The sequence below is a fragment of the Macaca mulatta genome, chromosome 10, assembly GCF_049350105.2.
Source record: "Macaca mulatta isolate MMU2019108-1 chromosome 10, T2T-MMU8v2.0, whole genome shotgun sequence".
Classification (NCBI taxonomy): Eukaryota; Metazoa; Chordata; class Mammalia; order Primates; family Cercopithecidae; genus Macaca; species Macaca mulatta.
Genome location: NC_133415.1, coordinates 90,391,541 through 90,402,500, shown reverse-complemented (window position 1 = coordinate 90,402,500; position 10,960 = coordinate 90,391,541).

The following is a 10,960-nucleotide window of genomic DNA, read 5'->3' as shown; positions in this document are numbered from 1 at the left end:
TTCACTCTCCAATCTTTTGAAATGGGGCTAAGGCTTTTCTCTGAGGAGTCCACTGATCAGAATTCCAGTTCACTACCACATCTATGATTTCCAATTTTGGCATCTTTAAAATGGAACAAGAACCCAAGACTTGTAAAGTGACCCACATGCAGACTTCTTGAAAATTTCTCTCTCACAGTTGCCTTGCTCAGGTCTTACTAGAGAGCAGTATTCTAACAACTTGACAATATTGGGTCTTTTGCTTGTTTTTTTCAAACTTACAGAAGACATTAAATAATTTTACAGTTAATACCCACGTATATCCCACCTAGATTCTACACGTAACATTTTCTTATATTTGCTTTATCAAATATTGACTTCTCTGTCCATCCATTAATCTTAGTATTATTATTGTTATTATTATTATTATTATTATTTAGACAGGTTCTCACTCTGTTGCCCAAGCTGAAGTGCAGTGGCACAATCTCAGCTCACTGCAGCCTCAACCTCCTGGGCTCAAGCAATTCTCCTGTCTCCGCCTCTTAAGTAGCTGGGACTGCTGGCATATGCTGACACCTGGCTAATTTTTAATTTTTTTTTTTTTTTTTTTGAGACGGAGTCTCGCTCTGTTGCCCAGGCTGGAGTGCAGTGGCGCGATCTCGGCTCACTGCAAGCTCCACCTCCTGGGTTCACGCCATTCTCCTGCCTCAGCCTCCTGAGTAGCTGGAACTACAGGCGCCGCCACCACGCCTGGCTAATTTTTTTTTTTGTATTTTAGTAGAGACGGGGTTTCACCGTGTTAGCCAGGATGGTCTCGATCTCCTGACCTCGTGATCCGCCCGTCTCAGCCTCCCAAAGTGCTGGGATTACAGGCGTGAGCCACCGCGCCCGGCCTTTTAATTTTTTTTGTAGGTGGGGCAGTCTCACTATGTTGCCCAGACTGGCCTCGAACTTGAACTGCTGGGCTCCTGCTTCTGCCTCCCAAAGTATTGGGATTACAGGCATGAGCCTCCATGCCTGGTCATCTTACTTTTTGATGCATTTCAAAGTAAGTTGCAAATATCAGTACACTCCTTTCTAAACACTTGAACATCTCTCTCTCTCTCTCTCTCTCTCTCTCTCTCTCTCTCTCTATATATATATATATATATATATTTTTTTTTTTTTTCCTCTGAGGCAGAGTCTTTCTCTGTTCCCCAGGCTGGAGTGCAGTGGTGCAATCTTGGCTCACTGCAACCTCTGCCTCCTGGGTTCAAGAAATTCTCCTGTCTCAGCCTCCTGAGTAGCTGGGATTACAGGCAGGCACCACCATGCCCGGCTAATTTTTGTATTTTTAGTAAAGACAGGGTTTCACCATCTTGTCCAGGATGGTCTCAAAATCCTGACCTCAGGTGATCCGCCTGCCTTGGACTCCCAAAGTGCTGGGATTACAGGCATGGGTCACCATACCCGGCCTCAACATCTGTATCATTAACCAGAGTTCAATATTTGCTTATGAAAAAGTTACATGTGGTGGAATACACAAATCTTAAGCGGATCATTCTGAGCTTCGGCAAATTCACACACCTGTGTAACCCGAACGTGTATGAATGTAGAAAAATAGCCTGTTGCATGGCAAGAGCGACGCCATCTTGCAGCGAAACCATGATGACCGATGTTTGACTCCTGCATACCAACGTGTTCCTGTAGCATAGACAATCCCTCATAAACAAACAATGCCTATAGCACAGATCACCCCTCATAAAGATGTTTATCTAACCTCCATAGTGGTCATGAGTTTCAAAAGAAACTCTGAGACGTGACCAGCTGCACAAGCTTTACTCTAAAAGCTTGCTATAAAGAGTATTTTCAGGAGGGAAGGTGGAGGGAGCCACCATCTTGAGGCTGCCCAAGACATTGCTTTTGCTTATAAGTCCCTATTAAATGTTTCTGAGAAACTAGATTTGTCTGCCTGTTTCTTGGGTCTCTCAGCTCCCTTGCCCTTCCTGCTCACAGAGGAACAATGAAGATGTAAAACAAGGCCATCAATCCAGAAAGTTCCCTCATGCCCCTTCCCAGCAATCCCTGACCCCCCAGCCATCGTTCTGATGTTCCACCGTGGATTCGTTTTGCCTGTTCTAAAACTTCATATGAATGGAATCAGATGGCATGGACTCTTTTCTGTCTAGCTTCTTTCACTCAACATAAATGTTTTTGAGATTCATCTATAATCTATAATTTTGTAGTCTGTTTCTTATACTTTGTCAGTTTGCATATTATTTATTTATTTATTTATTTTTTGAGACAGAGTCTTACTCTCTCACCCAGGCTGGAGTACAGTGGTGCAATCTTGGCTCACTGCAACCTTGGCCTTCCCAGGTTCAAGCAATTCTCCTGCCTCAGCCTCCCGAGTAGCTGGGATTAAGGGCACGCACCATGACGCCTGGCTAATGTTTGTAATTTTAGTAGAGATGGGGTTTCACCACATTGGCCAGGCTGGTCCCAAACTCCTGACCTCAGGTGATCCACTCGCCTTGGCTTCCCAAAGTGCTGGGATTACAGGCGTGAGCACCATGCCCGGCTTGCATATTAAATTAAATTGGGTGGTTACAATGATTTGATCAACAGCCATAAACAGATTTGCAAACAAACACAGCTGACTCTTGGTGAACTTGGAGTTGTCTGGGTGGGGCCAGGGCTCCTGCACATGCCACAGTGCACCAGATGCTCAGAAGGGCACAGTCCCTGTTGCTGTGTTTTACAGGGGACTAGACAGCATGGGGTAAGTAGAAGTTGGTTTAAAGGAGCTTATAGTCGTTTGTTTTTATATCTTTGGGGAAGTATAATTGACATACAAGAAACTACATATTTAAAAAACAGAGTTTGGTAAGTTTTGACATGTGCATACATATACCTGTGAAATTGTCACCACAATCATGATAATTAATGTATTCATTACCCCAAAAGTTTTCTACTAGTTTTTTAGCCAGCATTTTTAAAGCATTTACTATGTGTGAGCTTAATGCTAAAGATTTTTCATGCATTTTGTGATTTGTACTCACAGCCACACTAAGAATTATCAGCCCCATTATACAGATGAGAAAACTGAGGCATAGGGAGGCGAAATGATTTGCCTCACTTTCTGATCACACCCTTTCATGTGTACACAGTTGTTCGTTTTCTTTCTCTCTTTCTTTCTCTCTCTCTCTCTTTCTTTCTTTCTGAGACAGAGTCTTGCTCTGTCACCCAGGCTAGAGTGCAGTAGCGCAACCTCAGCTCACTGTAACCTCTGCCTTCTGGGTTCAAGCCATTCTCCTGCCTCAGCCTCCTGAGTAGCTGGGACTACAGGCATGAACCACCCCACACCTGGCTAATTTTGTTTTGTTTTGTTTTCTAATAGAGATGGGGTTTCGCCACGTGGGCCAGGCTGGTCTCAAACTCCTGACCTCGGGTGATCTGCCCACCTCAGCCTCGCAAAGTGCTGGGGATTACAGGACTGAGTCACTGCACCTGGCCATGTGTATTCAGTTCTGACAGGTTTTTTTTTTCACATTGCTAAAATTGGAATTTTGATGAAATATAGACTAGAGAAGCCACGATTTTTTCTTTTTTTCTTTTTCTTTTAATTTCTTGTGAACCCAAACTGACAGAAACCATGATTTTTAAATGTATTGTTTTGTAAGTTTTTAACTTTTATTCTGAAATAATTTCCAACTTAACAAAAACAGTTATGAGAATAGCACAAAGATTTCCCATATACCCTTCACCTCAAATCACATATTGCTAACATTTTGCCACATCTATTTTAAAATTCTGTCTCTCAGATAAATAGATAGTGTAAATGAGAAATAAAATTCTAAGTCCCCCCCCTCCAGCCATCTGAATGGATTTCCTCCTCAGCCAGGGCTCTGCATTTAACTTGAGAGACTCTTTTGGGACGTGATGGGAAGTGGGAGTCGAACATGCCTCCTTATACCTCCCCGCCATTAATATCAACACAGACTTTAAGTCTGATAAGAAACATTTTACAGCCTGTTCTCTCTGAAGCCTGCTTCCTGAAGGCTTCCTCTGCAAAAACTTTGGTCTCCACAATATCTTAACCCAGACATTCATTTCTATTGATCCCAGGTCTTTAGATAAACTCAACCAATTGCCAACCAGAAAATGTTTAAATCTACCTATAAGCTGGAACACCCCCCTCCCCCGACCTCTGCTTCAAGTTGTCCCGCATTTCTGGACCAAACCAATGTATTTCTTAAATGTATTTGATTGAAGTCTCATGCCTCCCTAAAATGTACAAAAACAAGCTGCACCCTGACCACCTGGGGCACATGTTCTCAGGACCTCCTGAGGGCTGTGTCATGGGCCCTGGTCACTCATATTTGGCTCAGAATAAATTTCTTCAAATATTTTACAGTGTGACTCTTTTCATCCATGATTGATAGATAGATAGATAGATAGATAGATAGATAGATAGATAGATAGATCTGAATCATTTGAAAATAAGTTGCAGGCATCATGCCTCTATTTTTCTAAAGATTTCAGATGAACAAGGATCTAGTTTTTTGTAACTGTAGTATAATTATTAAAATTAGGAAATTTAACAATAAATAATATACTATTATCTAGTTTATCGTCCATGTTCAAGTTTTGCCAACTTTTCCAATAATGTCCTTTATAGCAAATCTTTTCCAGTGCAGTATTCAGTTCAAAATTACATGTTTCATTTAGTTATTACATATCTTTTGTCTCCTTTAAACTGGAACAGCTCCTTTCTTTTTCTATCTTAGAAAAAGGCATTTTTAAAGAGACAGGCCAGTTATTTTGTAGACTGTCCCCAAACTTCCATTTGTCTAATGTTTTCTCATGATTATGTACTTTTGGGGGAAATACCAGAGAAGTGTGGTTTGTCCTGTTATTCCTGATGTTAACTTTGATCACTCAGTTAAGGTGCAGTCTGTCAGGTTTCTCCACTATATTGTCATTTTTTTTTTCCTTTGTAATTGATAAGCTGTTTGGCATTCAACTTGTAAGGAAGAGCTCTCCTTTGCTCCCATTTATTTCTTTATTAACAGCATAGACTCATGGATTCTTATTTTATTCAGGGTATAATAATATATTACTATCATTATGCTGATGTTTCAGTGTCACAAAGAGGCAGGATTTGAACCCAGGTATTTCTGATTCCAAAGCCTACGTTCTTAATGTCTGTATTAGTCTGTTTTCACACTGCTATAAAGAACTACCTGAGACTGGGTAATTTATGAAGCAAACAAGTTTAATTGACTCACAGTTCCACAGGCTTAACAGGAAACCTGACTGGGAGGCCTCAGGAAACTTACAAGTAACGGCAGAAGGTGAAGGGGAAGCAAGGACCTTCTTTACATGGTAGCAAGAAAGAGAGAGAGTGCGGAAGTTCCACACCCTTTTAAACCATCAGATCTCATGAGAACTCACTATCACAAGAAAAGCAAGGGGGAGATCCGCCCCCATGATCCAATCACCTCCCACCAGGTGCCCCCCCAACACTGAGAATTACAATTCGATGTGACATTTAAGTAGGGACACAGACCAAATCATATTAACGTCTATGCTACTTGCAGCTGTATTATCTTGAGCAAATCACTTAACCTCTCTAAAACTCAGCTTTATTGGAAGAGGCATGTGTGATGGATGACAAAGATCTTCAGGGGAAAGTCTGTGTCTTTCACACTCAGCTGTTCTAGGACTAACTCCCTCTTCCCTGCCAGGACCTCAGCACAATTCTGCTCAACCAACTTCAAGCTGCACCAGCCTCTGCCTTGTCCATTGATAGAGGCTTGCCACACACCAGTGAGTCATACCCAGTCCTTGCCAAATCTGAGGCTACTCCATCAGACCGGGTCCCAGAGTAAAACAACATGCAGCAGACACTGCTGAGCTGCAATGCATATGGAGCATGACCAATAAAGAAACTTCTGTCATCATCAGCCACTGAGGTTTTGGAGTTGTTTGTCCCTGTAGCATAATCTCATCTACCATTCCCTGTGCTAGGTTCTGGAAGTACAACAGGAACCAAGACAAACAGCCCCTGCCCTCATGGAGTTTACAGTCTACTTGGGAAGACAGATGTTAATCAAATGAATAATTATTAAGTCACATGATATTAAGGGCTACAAAAGCAAAGGACCTGGTACCCAGATAGTATCTGCCAGGGATACCAGCTTCATCAGGAAAACCAGGTAGGGATTTTAAGGAAGCAACATTAAAGTTAAGGCCTTAAAAGTGAGCTGGAGTCAGCCAGGTGAAGGGCAGGCAAGATCCTCCAGCAGAGGGAACAGCATGTGCAAAGGCAGGAAGAGAGCCTGCTGGGTTCCCGAGCTTTTCAAGTTTGCTTCTTCAATTGCCTCTCAATTCCATGAGCCCCAATGTCCCACTGATACATTTCCTTTGTACTTAAATTAGTTGTTTTCCACCAAAGGAATAAAATGGGTACACTTAATATTTTAGGTAGGAATATGGAGCCACAGTTCCTACACACTTGTGTGGGAATCACATTAACCTGAGTCTTTCAAATAAATTTCCACCTCAATGGACTCATTTGCCAGAAAGAAGTTCCCATTCTAACGCATCTGTGGGCCCATCTGGCTTCTCCAAGAAATGATCAAAAGTATCCTCTCGAGCAATAAGTATTGACAAGCACTCTGATTTCCGTTATCCTTTTGTTGACTCTTCAGAAAGAGTTCTTGGCACTATCCCATACAATGGTCAGGGCAGCAGAAGCCCAGGGGCCTCTTCGAGCAACACTGACACCTGTTACCGCCTCCCATTCCTGTGTCAGGGGTAATCTCCTGGGATAATCTGAGACAAACAGAACAAAAAAGATTCTCCATCCTCTGGGCAACTGAACTCAAGAGAGTCTGCCTAAATCTGCTCTTCCCTAGGTTTTACGCATTTCAGTAAATCCATCTATTTTTCAAGCCAAAATTCCGAGAATGACCCTTGAGTCCTCTCCTCAACCCACCAAAGATAAAGGAATCTGGGGGAGCACAGAGGTAAGCCATCATGGCTGTTGCAGAGACCAAAACAGCAGGTCAGTGTGACTGAACCTCTGAGAATGAGAAGGGAGCAACTTGAGTCATGGTCATATCACACAGGGTCTTACAGGCCAAGGAGAGGAGCAATGGATTGATTTTGTTACTGGTGGTGAATCCATATGGGTCTGCAGCAACCTCAGTTCTTTCCTCCTCAGAAGACAGAACTCGATCCAGGTGGCATAAGTGAGAAACCGAAGCAAGTTTCCAGAGCAGGAGTAAAAGTTTTGTAACCGCCCAAGGGGTTCACCTTGCCTGCTGCCTAGACAGAGCCAATATCAAGATAGAGGAATTACGATGGAGAAAGTAATTCACGTAGAGCCAGCTGTGTGGGAGATCGAAATTTTATTATTACTCAAATCAGTCTCCCTGAGCATTTGGGGAGCAGAGTTTTTAAGGATAGCTTGATGGGTGGGGGGAAGCCAGTGAGCCAAGAGTGCTGATTGGTCAGAGATGAAATCATAGGGAGTTGGAGCTGTCTTCTTGCATTTAGTCAGTTCCTGGGTGGGGGCCACAAAATCAGATGAGCCAGTTTATTGATTTGAGTGGGGCCAGCTGATCCATCAAGTGCAGGGTCTGCAAAATATCTCAAGCACTGATCTCAGGAGCAGTTTAGGGAGGGTCAGAATCTTGTAGCCCCCAGCTGCATGACTCCTAAACCATAATTTCTAATCTTGTGGCCAATGTTAGTCCCACGAAGGAAATCTAGTCTCCGGGCAAGAAGGAAGTTCGCTTTGGGAAAGGGCTGTTACCGTCTTTGTTTAAACTATAAAGCATAAACTAAGTTTCTCCCAAAGTTAGTTCGGCCTACGCCCAGGAATGAACAAGGACAGGTTGGAGGTTAGAAGCAAGAGTCTGTTAAGTTGGATCTCTTTCACTGTCTCAGTCATAATTTTGCAAAGGTGGTTTCGGTTTATTAAAAAGCTTTAGAGCAGGAATGAAAGGAAGTAAAGTACACTTGGAAGGGGGCCAAGCTGACAACTTGAGAGAGTCAAGTATGTGGTTTGACCTTTGACTTGGGGTCTTAGACGGTGGCATGCTTCCAGGGTTGCCTTACTTCTCCACTGATTCTTCCCTTGAGGTGGGCTGTCTGCACGCACAGGGGCCTGCCCACATTTGGGAGGGGCCGCATGCGCAGTGTGTTTACCGCAGTTTGCATATGCTCACTTGAGGCATTCTTCCCTTACCATTCAGAGTGTTCCTAGAAGGCCACATACCACTTAAACCCCACCATTTTGCCTCGTAGTGCGCATGCTTGAGCCCACTCACCCAACTCCTATGATCTTATCAGGAAGCTGCTGATCACCAGTTTCAGGTGTTTCTGTCTACGGCCTTTCCTGATGCCAGCTGCAGCCAATCATTATTTTAGCGAGACAGTTTTAACAACTGCCTGGCCACCACCTGATGGTCACCTGACAATCCTGGTGGATGGGGAGGCAGGGGGAAGAGCTCTCCTGCCCTGACCATGTCCAACTAACTACCTACTGAATAACACATCAGCAAGTCCTGACAGCCCTGCCTCCAAAGAAAGTCACAAACTAGCCTACTTTCCTGTATCACCACTGCCTCCATGCTTAACCAGACCATCACCACCCAGACCTGCCTCCATCTCCCCACCACCTCCCCACTTCCTCTCTTGCTCTCCAATTCATTTACGTCAGCTACAGTGATATTTTAAAAATGCAAGTCATGGCCGGGAGCAGTGGCTCATTCCTGTAATCCCAGTACTTTGGGAGGCTGAGGTGGGTGGATCACCTGAGGTCAGGAGTTTGAGACCAGCCCGGAGTCTGACCAACATGTTGAAACCCTGTCTCTACAAAAAAATACAAAAAATTAGCTGGGCATGGTGGCAGGTGCCTATAATCCCAGCTACTCAGGAGGTTGAGGAAGTAGAATCGCTTGAACCTGGGAGGCGGAGGTTGCAGTGAGCTGAGATTGCACCAGTGAGCCGAGATTGCACCATTGCACTCCAGCCTGGGCAACAAGAGCAAGACTTGGTCTCAAAAAAAAAAAAGCAAGTCAGATCAGATCACTTTCCACTTTAAAACCTCCCACTGACCCTCCCATTTCTTTAGGAGGATTTAGATGGACTGGAAAGCAAGAGAAGAAGTGGGAAGAGATGGTGGGGAGGTGGAGACAGGTGTCAGGGTGGTGGTGGCTTGGTCAAGCATGGAGGCAGTGGTGATATAAGAAGATCGGCTAGGTTGTGACTTATTTTGGAGGCACGGCTGCCATGACTTGCTGATTGGGTAAATCAATCAGCCTAAGCTGTGAACTAAGACAGTTCACACGGCTTTCAGTGTCTGGCACATGGTAAGAGCGTGATATATAGTTATCGCTTGTACCATTGATAGGTGGATGAAAGTTTAGTAAGATTAGGCAGTTCCCCATTTTACCATTAGGTGTCACCAAAGACCTGGCTAAAACAGCACGCTTGCTTCCCAGCTGAGAAAGCCCTGAGAAGTGTGGAACAAAAGGGCCTTAGAGTTGGGAAACTTTCCCAAGGTCAGGAAAGTAGGTCAGGGATTTAAACCCAGTTGTCCTGACACCTTAAAAGCCATGGTGGGGAGAGGCCCTCCCTGCCAGGGCTCCCACAGTGCCTCCAGTTCCTGGGATAATTTTACATATTTGTAATAATAGGTGACTAAGGGTGCTAACTATGTAACCTGTGCTAGTCTTTTTTTTTTTTTTTTTTTTTTTTGAGATGGAGTTTTGTTCTTGTCACAAAGGCTGGAATGCAATGACAGGATCTCTGCTCACTGTAACCTCTGTCTCCTGGATTCAAGTGATTCTCCCACCTCAGCCTCCCTAGTAGCTGGGATTACAGGCACCCACCACCACACCTGACTAATTTTTGTATTTTTAGTAGAGATGGGATTTCACCATGTTGGCCAGGCTGGTCTCGAACTCCTGACCTTAGGTAATCCATATGCTTTGGCCTCCCAAACTGCTGGGATTACAGGTGTGAGCCACTGCGCCCGGCCAACCAATGTTATTCTAAGCTTTTTATAATAAAAACTCATTGAATTCCCACAAATGATCACATGAGGTAGAGTCAAATGTGTCCCCATTTCACAGATGGAGAAACTGAGGGACAGAGAGGTTTATTAACTTGCTCAACAACATACAGCCGGTAAATGTAGAATGGAAATGAACCCTTGCATTCTGGCTGCAGTCTGCACCATCCTGGAGCTTACTCCATTCTCTGGTCACCTTGGTAATAATGTTTTTTATCCCTTTTAAAATCTTTTGATATCACATAGCTTCCTTAGTGCTTTAACATTTAACTATTGTTCCATTACAGGTTGAATTTCCTGAATAGGTAAGTACTGGTAACGAGATAATGTCGATTTTTTTAAAAAAGTAATTGTCAAGCAGAGTGATGCATAGGAAAGTAAGTATTGTGATTTCACAAAACATTGTTCTATTCATAACATAACCATTTCCTGATTCTTTATCATTTAGCCCCAAATTTGCCATCCAGTCTCAACTGAATTCCGTGGACCTGGTTAACAGCTGAATCAGAAACTAGGAGGATTACATGACAAAGGCAGGAGCTCGGTCTGGCCTTTCAATTGTTCCCTTATTCATTCAACAGTTACCGCCTCTTCCTTCCTACCAGACCCAAAATGAGTCCTGCCCTCCAAGAGCTCACGGTCTCATGGGGATTGACAGGAAATGCACATGCATTGGCATTGCATAATTGCCCATCTCTCCAGACTGTCTGTAGAAGCCTTTTAAGGCAACATCTCTCTCTCTCTCTCTCTCTCTCTATATATATATATATATATATATATATATATTTTTTTTTTTTTTTTTTTTTTTTGAGATAGGGTCTTGCTCTGTCACCCAGGTTAGAGTGCAGTGGCATGATCAAGGCTCACTTGCAGCCTCAACTTCCCAGACTCAAGCGATCCTCCCACCTCAGC